This window comes from Nicotiana tabacum, chromosome 13 (assembly GCF_000715075.1).
Source record: "Nicotiana tabacum cultivar K326 chromosome 13, ASM71507v2, whole genome shotgun sequence".
In the NCBI taxonomy this organism is placed as follows: domain Eukaryota; kingdom Viridiplantae; phylum Streptophyta; class Magnoliopsida; order Solanales; family Solanaceae; genus Nicotiana; species Nicotiana tabacum.
The window spans coordinates 19,168,068-19,182,444 of record NC_134092.1 but is presented as its reverse complement, the minus strand read 5'-3'; positions in this window follow the sequence as shown (position 1 = coordinate 19,182,444).

The following is a 14,377-nucleotide window of genomic DNA, read 5'->3' as shown; positions in this document are numbered from 1 at the left end:
TTTAGCTTGTCACTTGGTTTAACCACAATGCATACTACCCTCCTTTTAATATAATATAGATAGATACATTTTCTCAAGTGCGACAACGGTGCTTATCCCGTTAAAAACTGCAAATAAAATTCATTAACTGATGGTGAACGTATATCTACTAATTAATGAAAGATGTTGATAGTAAACACCTGCTCATATTAAGCTAATCATCAACTAAACTTGTTTTTGACATGATCTTATCCTCTGGTTTTCTTAGACGGATTAAGATAGCTGTCATTTCTTACATTAATTTGATTAACCTAACATTTTTTTCATCATTAATTAACCTACCTAATATAGGAAAATCATGTTTCGGATAATGCTTATCGATTCCCTTTAGTATCTATTTTCCTAAGGGGTAATTTTAGAAGGAACATTTATTTTTTGTTTATCATGACTGTTGTCACGATCCAAAACCTAACCCGTCATGATAGCGCCTATCGTGATACTAGGCAAGCCGACACCTCCAAAACACTTTCAACATTTAACATAAATGAATTAATATTTTTAAAATAACCGGAGTCTTTCATAAAAATGAGGTAAAACCAAAAGCATAAGTGCGAAAAAAATAGCTCGACATCGGGGTGTCACTGAGTCATGAGCATCTAGATATCCAGTCTTTTGCATCAAAAGTCGAATAATTCGATGGATTGGAATGAATTTTTAAAGGATCCAGTTCTTTCAGTCAGTATAGCTTGTTTCGGAATATTTATAGCATAATACAAACAGTGTCTAAGTATCAATACAGAAAGAAAGAAAAACATAGAAGGAGAGACAAGGTTTGCGGACGCCGGCAGCTATCTCGTAGTCTCCGGTACTCGATCGCGCATGAACTCAACGACCTCCGTGATCAAACACACTTGGATCTGCACATGAAGTGCAGGGTATAGCATGAGTACAACCAACTCAGCAAGTAACAGAAATAAATAAGGAACTGAGAAGGTAGTGACGAGCTATACAAATACAGTTCATTTTCAGTAATTCCAGCAAAGAATAGACATGCTTTCAAATTCGACAGTTCAAGTCAAATCAGTTTATATAGTTACAGTGCATGTAATCCGGATATAGAATCTTTCAGAAATTCCACAACAATGACAGATAACAACTAAGTGTATCAACAAATGAAAATAAGTACAGCCTCTCAGGGCAACAGACACTCAACTCGTCACAACAGCTCAATCACTCGGCTCTCATCCCTCAGTACTCACACTCAATAGGTACATGCGCTCACTGGGGTGTGCAGACTCCGGAGGGGCTCCTACAGCCCAAGCGCTATAATCTGCACGGACAACTCACGTGCTGCACAGACAACTCACATGTTATCATAACATATCAAGATCCGCACGGACAACTCACGTGCTACAGTATCATATCAGAATCCGCACGGACAACTCACGTGCTAAGTATAAACATCATGATTCGCATGGACAACTCGCGTGCTACAGTATCTATACCTCACAACCAGGACCTCGGCCTCACTCAGTCATGTACCTCTCTAGTGTCACAGCCCTCGGAAATCATAAAGATCATCCCAAACAAATAACATAGTGTCTTAACAAGAATCAAGAAGAGACTGAGATATGATGTACAAGTAAAACTATAATTGAGTACAAGACAACAATTAGCAAATAATTTGCAGGTACGCGACCTCTGCGGGTCCCAACCTTACAATCACATAGCCTAAGCATAATTTCTAACATGATATGCAGTCAAATCTCTATAACACAGAGAGAACAAGTAACTAGCAATAGTCTATTCGACTTTACAGTCTCACGGGACAGACCAAGTCACAATCTCCCACGGTGCACGCCCACACGCCCGTCACCTAGCATGTGTGTCACCTCCAAAATAGTCACATCATACCAAAATTCGGGGTTTCATACCCTCAGGACCAGATTCAAAACTGTTACTTACCTCAAATCGCGTAAAATCCTACTCCGCAATGCTTTTTCCCCTCGAATCAATCTCCAAACGCCCCGAATCTAGCCACAAGCAGTACGATATAATTAATGTAGGCTGAAGGACTCAATTCCACAAGCAAAATACGAAATTATAAGTCAAAATCCGAAATAGGCTCAACCTACTCCCGGCCCACATCTCGAAACCCGATAAAGTTATAAAACCCGAAAGCCCATTCACTCACGAGTCGAACCATACTAAATTTATCAAAATCCGGCATCATTTGCCTCTCCAAAACCCCAAAATTCACTCTCCAATTCCCAAGCCCTAATCTCCCAAATCTCACCTAAAAACCTCACCAACTAGGTATAAAATCAGTGGGTAAACACCATTATTGAAGATAATTAAGCACAAGAAACTTACCTCAGCAAACACTTCAAAATACTCCTCAAAATCCTCCAAAATCCGAGTTCCAAAATGTGAAAATAGTGAAAAATCTCGAAGTCTTCTATTTATAGGTTCTGCCCAGCAAAACCGCACCTGCAGACCTTCTGTCGCATCTGCGATGCCGCATCTGCGAAAATTCCATCGCAGGTGCGGATCCCACTTAAGCTCCCAGATTCTGCATCTGCGGGCCCTGCCCGCTTCTGCGATCCTTCCTACTCAGGCCTTTTTCCGCATCTGCGCCTCCCCTTCCGCATCTGCGGTTTCGCAGATGTGCTCCTAACCTCGCACTTGCGCTTCCAGTCCAACCTAGCCTTGCCCGCATCTGCCTCCTCCTCTTCGCTTCTGCGGGGCCGCACCTGCGGGCTCCCACCGCAGGTGCGAAACACCAGAACACCAGAAGAAACCAGCAATGCCTAAGTCCAAATTTGCTTCTGATGGGCATACGAAACACCCCCGAGGCCCCCCGAGACCTCAACCAAACATACCAACAAGTCATATAATCCCATGGGAACTTATTCGAACCTTCGAATCACTCAAAATAATATCAAACACCAATTATACCCGGATTCAAGCCTAAAGAACTTCTAAACTTTTAAATTCCACAAACGACGTCGAAACCTACCAAACCACGTCCAATTAACCTCAAATTTTGCATACAAGTCATATTTAATATTACGGACCTACTCCAACTTCTGGAATCAGAATCCGACCCCGATATCAAAAAGTCAACCCCCGGTCAAACTTCCCAAAAATTTGACTTTCGACATTTCAAGCCTAAATTAGCTAGAGACCTCAAATTCACAGTAGGGATACGCTTCTAAGTCCAAAATAACCCAACGGAGCTAACGGAACCGACAGAACTCCATTCCGGAGTCGTCTTCACACACTTCCGACTATGGTCAAAATCTTGAGACTTAAGCTTATGTTTTAGGGACTAAGTGTCCTGAAACACTCTGAAACCAAAAATAAGACCTCCCGGCAAGTCACATAAGCAGAAACAGATACGGAAAAAATAGTAAATAGGGGATCGGGGCTAATACACTCAAAATGACCAGCCAGGTTATTACAATTGTAGGGATGTTCAAACTGAATCCAAAAACCACACCAAATCGAAAAGTCAAACTAAATCGATTAAAAAACCCGATTAGGTTTGGTATTGAGTAAAAAAACTCGAACCAACCCAACATATAAATATATAAAAAAAATTAGAAAAGATCTAAATATATTTGGGATTCTCCCTCATGGGATGTAATATTTAATAGGCTATGAAGTGCATCCATATTTATTTACGTTAAATAATGAGTTGTACCATCACTTTCTTATTAAGTGTTATTGAAGTGCGCCAATCTCTTAATTTGTTCTTTCATATTCATATGTCAAAATCTGTTAAATTCTTATACCTTTTTCGAATTTCAAATGGTAGTTCGATAATTTTAAAAAATAAATAGAACATATCATTATTTAGTTAAATTAGATTAACCTTGAAAGCGTACATCAACGAAAAATTATTGTTAGACGACTAAGAAAATAACTATCATGTATTACTAAAAAGATTCTCCCATAAGAATATTTTATTAGATCATATGTTTGTCAGTTTTTTTAACTTTTACTAAACATATATTCACTTATCAAAATTTTATCTATAGCTTTAACGAAGTAAGATTGAAATAATATTCATATAATAAAAAATTAAAACTGAAAAATCCGAAAAAATCGAACCAATCCAAACCGATATAGTTGGTTTGGTTTTGATAAAAATCGAACCAACTCGGTCCATGTACACCCCTAATCACGAGAACTTAACTTTTTTCTTTTCAAAATTTTAAAAAGCTAGTATTGAAATTCTAAATTTACAAATGTTATATGTTTGGATTTGTATCAAAACTGGTAATTCAAAATTGAAAAATGGTGATGAAAAAATAAATCTTACGTACTTTCTTATTAGAGTTGCTTGCATGCTAGTGTCTAGAAAAAGGTGAAAGTTCGTTAGGCTTTAAATGCAGATGGTTTTAATTAATAGAATCATTTATAGAAATTAAATGGACAATTTACTCACTATTTATAGATTTTAGGTCATTCATTCTTTCGACTAGGATTGGATAAATATTCTAATAATATAAGATTATCTTTGTCGACTTATTTCATATAATAATAGAATGCGTTTTTGGGGGGTCTATAATTATTTCTGATCGCAACTAAGCATGTTATAGGGGGGAAATGGATAATTATTGATTTTACTGTACCAGCTGAGAGTTAAAAAAAAATGGTGTAACGTGGCAACTCCAAGTTAGAACCTATAACACTCTAAATTCTGTGTTGCTAGGCTCCCAATCAGGGGTGGGCATAATACCGACCGAACCGTGAATTTCAATTTTTTATTTTCGGTTTAAACGGTTATTCGATTGGTGTGCGATTTTTAAATTATTAAATTTCTACGATTTTGATGTTTCAATTTTCGATTAAACCGAAAAATCTAAATTTTGGACTCATACCCAAAATTTCCGGAAAAACAGATTGCTTTCTGAGACGTGAGTAGAAATTAGAGCCACTACCTGGCTTAAGAACTTTTAAGGCATAGAATAAAAAACTATGTGGGGATTTAACTCTTTTGGATCTAATAAAGCCAATAATTTCAGCTGCATAACCAACTGATATAGTGCATGCTCCAGAACACATCCCTGAGAATATTCCTGCACCTGAAGCACAATAGAAGATACATTTAAGATAAAAATTTTGAACCGTTAATAACCGAAAAACTAAATCGGAAATAACCGAACCAAACCTTGAAAAAACCGCACCGAACCGTAAATACTTTGGTTTGATTTGGTTATTAATATTACAAAACTGATAAACCGAACCGTACTTTCATAATAACTGACCGAACCGACCGACGCCCACCCCTACTCCCAACGGATATTTACGCCAAATCATACTAAGTTGTCATAGTTAAATATTTTTTTCGTTTCAATTTAGATAACACATTTTATTTATCGAGAGTCAAATTATGTGAAGTTTGACCAATATTTTAAAAAATATATATATATATATATTGATATGAGAAAAATTATAATTTATAGTACTTTTTATATAATTATAGAATATTAAAATTTTAATTTTAAAATATTGAGTTGAACTAATCAAATTTAGATTCAAAATTTAGTCAAATTGACTTTCGATAAGCGAAATGTATCATCTAATTTGAAACAGAGGGAGTAATAAACTAATGTGAAAATATATAATAGTTAACTTTATAATTTAGTGATAATCATGTTCAAAAAAACATATATTGGATTGATGTAAACTTCCGATGCGGATAAGTTGTTACCCCACCCTCACTCTTCCCTTTCACTACTAGTCATATTTAGGAGCTTTTTCCCATCAATCAGTCACCACACCACATCTTCCTTCTTCAAGCATATATAGGGCTATTAAAAAAGGCCATAATGATATGGTAGGACTAAGTGTAGTACTCGAAGGCAATGAAAATATTGGGACAAAAACAAATGTGGCTATTAATGCAACTGCAACTTGTGCTACATCTTCTTTTTCAAATATAGTTAACAAAGCCAGTATTGTGACGATCAAACCCTTTTCTCCTACCATTACAATATCCTCACCTTTCTCCACTCAAAACTCTATTGCAGCCATAGCCATGGCCACTACTAATTGTGGGTTTCTTGATTCTTGTTTTCTTTGTAAGCAGAAGCTCTTACCTGGCCAAGACATCTACATGTACAAGTAAGCAGCTTTATATTTCATTTTTTTTTTATACTTCGTTAGTTAAAAAAGATTCCCTTTTGGTGATTTGATTGGAGAAGATTGCAAGATTTGTTTTTACACTATTAACGTGATTTTAACTATTTATAATACATTGATAGAATCCCTCCGGTCTCATTTTATGTGAACTTGTACGAGAGGCATGAAATTTAAAAAGAAAAGAATGATTTTTTAATATGTTGGTGTAAAGCATGTAGTCATTTTTGTGGGTACAAAATTATATCATTAAAAGTAAATATGAAATTTAAAGTTAAAATATTTTTAAATATTAAACAATTAATGCGGTTCTTTAGGATAAACTAAAAAAAAATATATATCACAATGAAATGAGACAAAAGGATTAGCATTTTTTTTATAGATATACTTAACTTATATACATTGATAATGAAAAAATATTACACTATAAATTTATTTTAATTGATTATAACATGTCATTTAATTTATTATATTTTTGAGTTACTAAATTAGGATAACTCTAGATGGTTACAACTTACATGTAAAACTTGGACATCTTAATTTGATAGTATGAAAAATTATATGCTGCTACAAAAGTAAACTCTTTAATTATTGTCAAACCATGTTTAAACGAATTCTCAAATTTGACTGTGTAAATATTTTTTACTTAGATTAATATATGCATTTAGTTAAAGTTTAACGTGGAATGGTCTCTTGTTCTGAATTTACTTGCATCGCATGAACAGGGGTGACAGGGCATTTTGTAGCGTGGAGTGCAGGTGCTGTTGAGGTTTTTAAATTTTTAAGATGAAATAGTCTTAAAATGAGGGTGAATGGGAAATGGAGGGAAAATGAAATTTTTGAGTTAAATTTTAAGTTTTTCCCTCTTGACAATGAGACATTATCCCATATTGGAAGAGGAAGAGATTTTTGGTGGGTATATATATAATTGCTCTTCTTGTAGCTCTTAAAGAGTTAAGAAGAAAGCAAGCCTCGCGCCGTCGTCGTCGCTCGCTCGGCTTCGGCTACGGCTTCGGTTTCGGCTTCAGATCGATTGATTAATTAATTTTTTGGACCAAATTTATTTGTTAATAGTAAATATTAACGTAAGATTATCCGCATTTGTAACAGATATTTTCCAATCCGTGTATTGAGGGTGGACGTTTGGTCTTCTTCAACACTGGCTGCTATATATATGTGCAGCAGCTGTCAACAGATTTGGCTATACAATGCACTCCTTCCTCTCAGCATTTCCATACGATTTTCTGAGTTTCTACTCCTTCGTTCTGCATTGTTTTAACTTCAAACAAAGCAACAGTAAGTGTGATTTGCTACCGAACTTGGTAGATAGCAAGTCTGTTATTACCCAAGTCCAGAAATTGCAAGTGATTATTCATGATCTACTTGCCGAAGGTCTTGTCATCAACGAAGCATTCCAAGTAGCAGCAATGATTGAGAAGTTGCCTCCGTTGTGGAAGAACTTCAAAAATTATTTGAAACACAAACGAAAGGAAATGTCCCTTGAAGATCTCATTGTTCGGTTGAGAATCGAAGAGGACAATAAAGCTGCTGAAAGGAGAGGCCGTGAAAATTCAACAATAATGGGAGCAAATATTGTTGAAGATAACAAAAAGAAGAAGAAGGCTTTTGGTCCGAAATACAACCCAAGCAAGAAGCGGTTCAGTAGAAACTGCTACAACTGTAAAAAAATCGGACACAAATCTACGGAGTGTCGTGCTCCGAAGAAAGACAAGAAAAGGGGTCAAGCAAACATGGTAGTAAACCATGATGATGTTGATAACTTGTGTGCCATGCTTTCTGAATGTAACTTGGTGGAAAATCCTAAACTGTGGTGGTTTGATTCAGGAGCCACTCGCCATGTTTGTACAGTTAGAGAAGTTTTTGCTACTTATGCTCCTGCTGGACCCGGAGAGACAGTTTATATGGGAAATGCTTCAACAGCAAAAGTTGAAGGATATGGGAAGATATTTCTGAAAATGACTTCTGGCAAGGTCATGACTTTGAACAATGTCCTTCATGTTCCCGAAATGAGAAAGAATTTAGTCTCTACTGGACTTCTTGTTAAGCATGGTTTTAAGTGCGTTTTTGTGTCCAACAAGGTTGTCATAAGTAAGAATGAAATATTTGTAGGAAAAGGTTATCTCACCGAGGGCCTTTTCAATCTAAATGTAATGGTTGTGAAAAATAATAATAATATTTCAGCTTCTTCTTACTTACTTGAGTCAAATGATTTATGGCATGTACGCTTGGGTCATGTCAATTATAAAACCTTGCGAAAAATGATTAACTTGGAAGTACTGCCTAAGTTTGAATGCGAAAAATCAAAATGTGAAACATGTGTGGAATCTAAGTATGTTAAACATCCTTATAAGTCAGCTGAAAGGAATTCAAATCCTTTAGACTTAATTCACACAGATATTTGTGACATGAAGTCAATACCATCTCGCGGTGGAAAGAAATATTTCATAACTTTTATTGACGATGGTACTCGATATTACTATGTTTACTTACTGAATAGTAAAGATGAAGCAATAGACGCATTCAGGCAATACAAAAATGAAGTTGAAACGCAACTTAACAAGAAAGTAAAAATGATAAGAAGTGATATAGGTGGTGAATATGAATCTCCTTTTGAAGAAATATGTTTAGAATATGGAATTATTTATCAAACAACAGCCCCTTACACGCCCCAATCTAATGGGATTGCGGAAAAAAAGAATCGCACATTAAAGGAGATGATGAATGCGTTGTTGATAAGTTCTGTATTGCCACAGAACTTGTGGGGGGAAGCCATTCTTACGGCTAATCGAATATTAAATCGAGTGCCCCATAGCAAAACACAATCCATTCCATATGAAAAATGGAAAGGAAGGAAGCCCAACTTGAATTATTTTAAAGTGTGGGGGTGTTTGGCAAAAGTGCAAGTTCCTAAACCCAAAAGGGTAAAGATAGGACCGAAAACCATTGATTGTGTTTTCATAGGATATGCGACAAATAGTAAAGCATCTCGATTTCTGGTTCATAAATCAGAAAATCCCGATATTCATAATAATACAGTTATAGAATCAGATAATGCTGAGTTTTTTGAAAATATATATCCGTATAAAAAGGAATGTGAGTCGTTTGGTGAAGAATCTAAACGACCTCGGGAAGAAACAAAAGAAATTACATGTAATCAGGAGGATCCAAGACATAGTAAACGTCAAAGAACGTCTACTTTATTTGGACCAGATTTTGTGACTTTCTTATTGGAGAATGAGCCTCAAACATTTAAAGAAGCTATGACTTCTTCGGAATCATTATTTTGGAAAGAGGCAGTCAATAGTGAAATAGAATCCATATTGAACAACCATACATGGGAATTGGTTGATCTTCCTCCTGGAAATAAACCTTTGGGTTCTAAATGAATTTTTAAGAGAAAAATCAAAGATGATGACACTATTAATAAATTCAAGGCAAGACTCGTAGTCAAAGGGTATAGACAACGAGAAGGTCTAGACTACTTTGATACATACTCTCCAGTTACAAGAATTACATCCATACGGATGTTAGTAGCATTAGCTGCAGTGTATGGTCTTGAAATTCATCAAATGGATGTTAAGACGGCCTTATTAAATGGAGAGTTGGAGGAAAAAATTTACATGGAACAACCTGAAGGATTTGTAGTTCCTGGTAAAGAAAAGAAGGTATGTAGACTTGTTAAGTCTCTTGACGGACTAAAACAAGCACCCAAATAATGGCATGCGAAATTTGATCAAACAATGTTGTCAAATGGTTTTAAGATAAATGAATGTGATAAATGTGTGTACATTAAAAATGTTCCAAATCACATAGTCATTGTTTGCCTATATGTGGATGATATGTTGATAATGAGTAATGACATTGCCAACATAAATGCTACTAAGTGTATGCTCAATAGCAAGTTTGATATGAAAGACTTGGGAGTTGCTGATTTAATTCTGGGAATTAAGATCCATAAGACTCCTCAAGGTCTGGCATTGTCACAATCTCATTATATTAAGACAGTACTTGAAAAATTCAAGCACTTGGGCTTTAAAGTTGCAAAGACTCCAATTGATGTGAATCTTGCATTAGCAAAGAATAAAAGGCCAAAGCATATCACAATTAGATTATGCTCGTGTGTTGGGATGCTTAATGTATATCATGAATTGTACACAACCAGATATAGCTTGTGCTATAAGTAAACTGAGTCGATATACGAGCAATCCAGGCCAATCTCATTGGATGGAAATGAAACGAGTTTGGGATATTTAAAACATACCCAGAACTTTGAATTGCACTACAATAATTTCCCTGCGGTGATTGAGGGATACTGTGATGCAAATTGGATCACCGGTTCAATTGATTCTAAGTCCACGAGTGGATATGTATTCACTATTGGTGGAGGAGCGGTATCTTGAAAGTCGTCCAAACAAACATGTATTGCCCGCTCTACAATGGAGGCTGAATTCATAGCCTTAGATAAAGCCGGTGAAGAAGCTGAATGGCTCCGGAATTTCTTGGAAGACATTTTATTTTGGCCCAAACCGTTGGCACCAATATGCATACATTGTGATAGTCAAGCGGCAATTGGAAGGGCTGGGAGCGTTATGTATAACGGTAAATCTCGTCATATACGACGAAGACATAAAACCGTTAGGCAATTACTCTCTAGAGGAATTATCACGATTGACTATGTAAAGTCAAGTGATAATGTGTCAGATCCACTTACAAAAGGCCTAACTAGAGAGGTAGTTGAGAAATCATCAAGGAGAATGGGGCTATGGCCGAGAACAAGTCATTGTGGCGGTAACTCTACCTAGAAGACTGGAGATCCCAAGATCTAGGTTCAAGGAGATCAAACAAAGTCATTAATGACGGTTCAACATTGTCAAATAAAATTTCAGTCCGTTCTCGTGATGAGACAATGTTCAGTACCAAGGATAAAGCATTAAGGCTTTTTAATGATTTCTAAATTTGATACGGGGTATATCAAATAGTGTATCTACAGGATGACACGTTTAGGAATCACCTATGTAAGTGTGAAGTGTTAGCCGCTTCAAGGAGAACTTTGTAAGGCCAGTTCTCTACACACTTATGAAACCAGGCGGTGTTCATGGCTGAAACGAACACAACAATGAGAACCAAAGACGGTTAAGGGTTGATTGTGTGACTTATGGTTGTCTAGGTATACACCAAAAATCGACGGTTCAAAGATATCAAATCTACCGATTGACCGAGTATATCCAACATAAGTTTACTACGAAAAGTTCAAAGGGAAACCTACTTATCCAGATGCGATTAATCCTTGCTTGTAAATCACACAGTTTTTTCATGCATACTTCCGTGATATAGCCATTCCCCATTCATGTGGGGGATTGTTGAGTTTTTTATTTTTAAGATGAAATATTCTTAAAATGAGGGTGAATGGGAAGTGGAGGGAAAATAAAATTTTTGAGTAAAATTTTAAGTTTCCCCCTCTTGACAATGAGACATTGTCCCATATTGGAAGAAGAAGAGATTTTTGGTGGGTATATATATAATTGCTCTTCTTGTAGCTCTTAAAGAGTTAAGAAGAAAGCAAGCCTCGCGCCGTCGTCGTCGTCGCTCGCTCGGCTCGGGTCGGCTTCGGCTACGGCTTCAGCTTCGGCTTCAGATTTGGATTCGGCTTCGACTTCGGCTTCAGATTCGGATTTAGATTTGGATTTGGTCAAATAATCGATTGATTGATTAATTTTTTGGACCAAATTTATTTGTTAATAGTAAATATTAACGTAAGATTATCCGCATTTGTAACAGATATTTTCCAATCCGTGTATTGAGGGTGGACGTTTGGTCTTCTTCAACACTGGCTGCTATATATATGTTCAGCAGCTGTCAACAGATTTGGCTATACATTGCACTCCTTCCTCTCAGCATTTCCATACGATTTTCTGAGTTTCTACTCCTTCGTTCTGCATTGTTTTAACTTCAAACAAAGCAACAGTAAGTGTGATTTGCTACCGAACTTGGTAGATAGTAAGTCTGTTATTACCCAAGTCCAGGAATTTCAAGTGATTATTCATGATCTACTTGCTGAAGGTCTTGTCATCAACGAAGCATTCCAAGTAGCAGCAATGATTGAGAAGTTGCCTCCATTGTGGAAGGACTTCAAAAATTATTTGAAACACAAACGAAAGGAAATGTCCCTTGAAGATCTCATTGTTCGGTTGAGAATCGAAGAGGACAATAAAGCTGCTGAAAGGAGAGGCCGTGGAAATTCAACAATAATGGGAGCAAATATTGTTGAAGATAACAAAAAGAGGAAGAAGGCTTCTGGTCCGAAATACAACCCAAGCAAGAAGCGGTTCAGTAGAAACTGCTACAACTGTGGGAAAATCGAACACAAATCTACGGAGTGTCGTGCTCCGAAGAAAGACAAGAAAAGGGGTCAAGCAAACATGGTAGTAAACTATGATGATGTTGATAACTTGTGTGCCATGCTTTCTGAATGTAACTTGGTGGAAAATCCTAAACTGTGGTGGTTTGATTCAGGAGCCACTCGCCATGTTTGTGCAGTTAGAGAAGCTTTTGCTACTTATGCTCCTGCTGGACCCGGAGAGACAGTTTATATGGGAAATGCTTCAACAGCAAAAGTTGAAGGATATGGGAAGATATTTCTAAAAATGACTTCTGGCAAGGTCATGACTTTGAACAATGTCCTTCATGTTCCCGAAATGAGAAAGAATTTAGTCTCTACTGGACTTCTTGTTAAGCACGGTTCTAAATTTGATACGGGGTATATCAAATAGTGTATCTACAGGATGACACGTTTAGGAATCACCTATGTAAGTGTGAAGTGTTAGCCGCTTCAAGGAGAACTTTGTAAGGCCAGTTCTCTACGCACTTATGAAACCAGGCGGTGTTCATGGCTGAAACGAACACAACAATGAGAACCAAAGACGATTAAGGGTTGATTGTGTGACTTATGGTTGTCTAGGTATACACCAAAGATCGACGGTTCAAAGATATCAAATCTACCGATTGACCGAGTATATCCGACATAAGTTTACTACGGAAAGTTCAAAGGAAAACCTACTTATCCAAATACGATTAATCCTTGCTTGTAAATCACACAGTTTTTTCATGCATACTTCCGTGATATAGCCATTCCCCATTCATGTGGGGGATTGTTGAGGTTTTAATTTTTAAGATGAAATAGTCTTAAAATGAGGGTGAATGGGAAATGGAGGGAAAATAAAATTTTTGAGTAAAATTTTAAGTTTCCCCCTCTTGACAATGAGACATTGTCCCATATTGGAAGAGGAAGAGATTTTTGGTGGGTATATATATAATTGCTCTTCTTGTAGCTCTTAAAGAGTTAGGAAGAAAGCAAGTCTCGCGTCGTCGTCGTCGTCGCTCGCTCGGCTCGGCTTCGGCTACGGCTTCAACTTCGGATTCGGATTTGGATTTGGATTTGGATTTGGATTTGGATTTGGTCAAATGATCGATTGATTGATTGATTAATTAATTTTTTGGACCAAATTTATTTGTTAATAGTAAATATTAACGTAAGATTATCCGCATTTGTAACGGATATTTTTCAATCCGTGTATTGACCATTTGGCAGTCGCCTAATGCTCTTCCCACCATGAATGTGCTTGCTCCACAAGCATGAATGTGCTTGCTCCACAAACATGAATGTGCTTGCTCCACCATGGAGGGTGGACGTTTGGTCTTCTTCAACACTGGCTGCTATATATATGTGCAACAGATGTTGAAGAAAGACACTCAACAACACAACACACAATACACAAGACTGAAATCGCTCAACAGATTTGGCTATATATTGCACTCCTTCCTCTCAGCATTTCCATATGATTTTCTGAGTTTCTACTCCTTCGTTCTGCATTGTTTTAACTTCAAACAAAGCAACTGTAAGTGTGATTTGCTACCGAACTTTGTGTTCGCTGAAACACTGGGGTTTGAAGTACCGCTACACCAGTGTGTAATTCGTTCTATCCTGGGAGGAAATAATCCATTACCTTGGGTACTAGGAGGGGATTAAATTCCTTAAGGAAACACTGTGAATTCAGTGGGCTCGAATTAATTACTGTTTCATTACGTTAACTTATATTTTGCAGAATTATTATTTATAAATACAGCAATATTGGCGGGACTAACAGTTGCAACCAGATTTTTAAGGATGAAGAAGAAACTACAAAGGTAAAACCAAAAGATAACCATTCATTAGCCTTCATTAAACCTC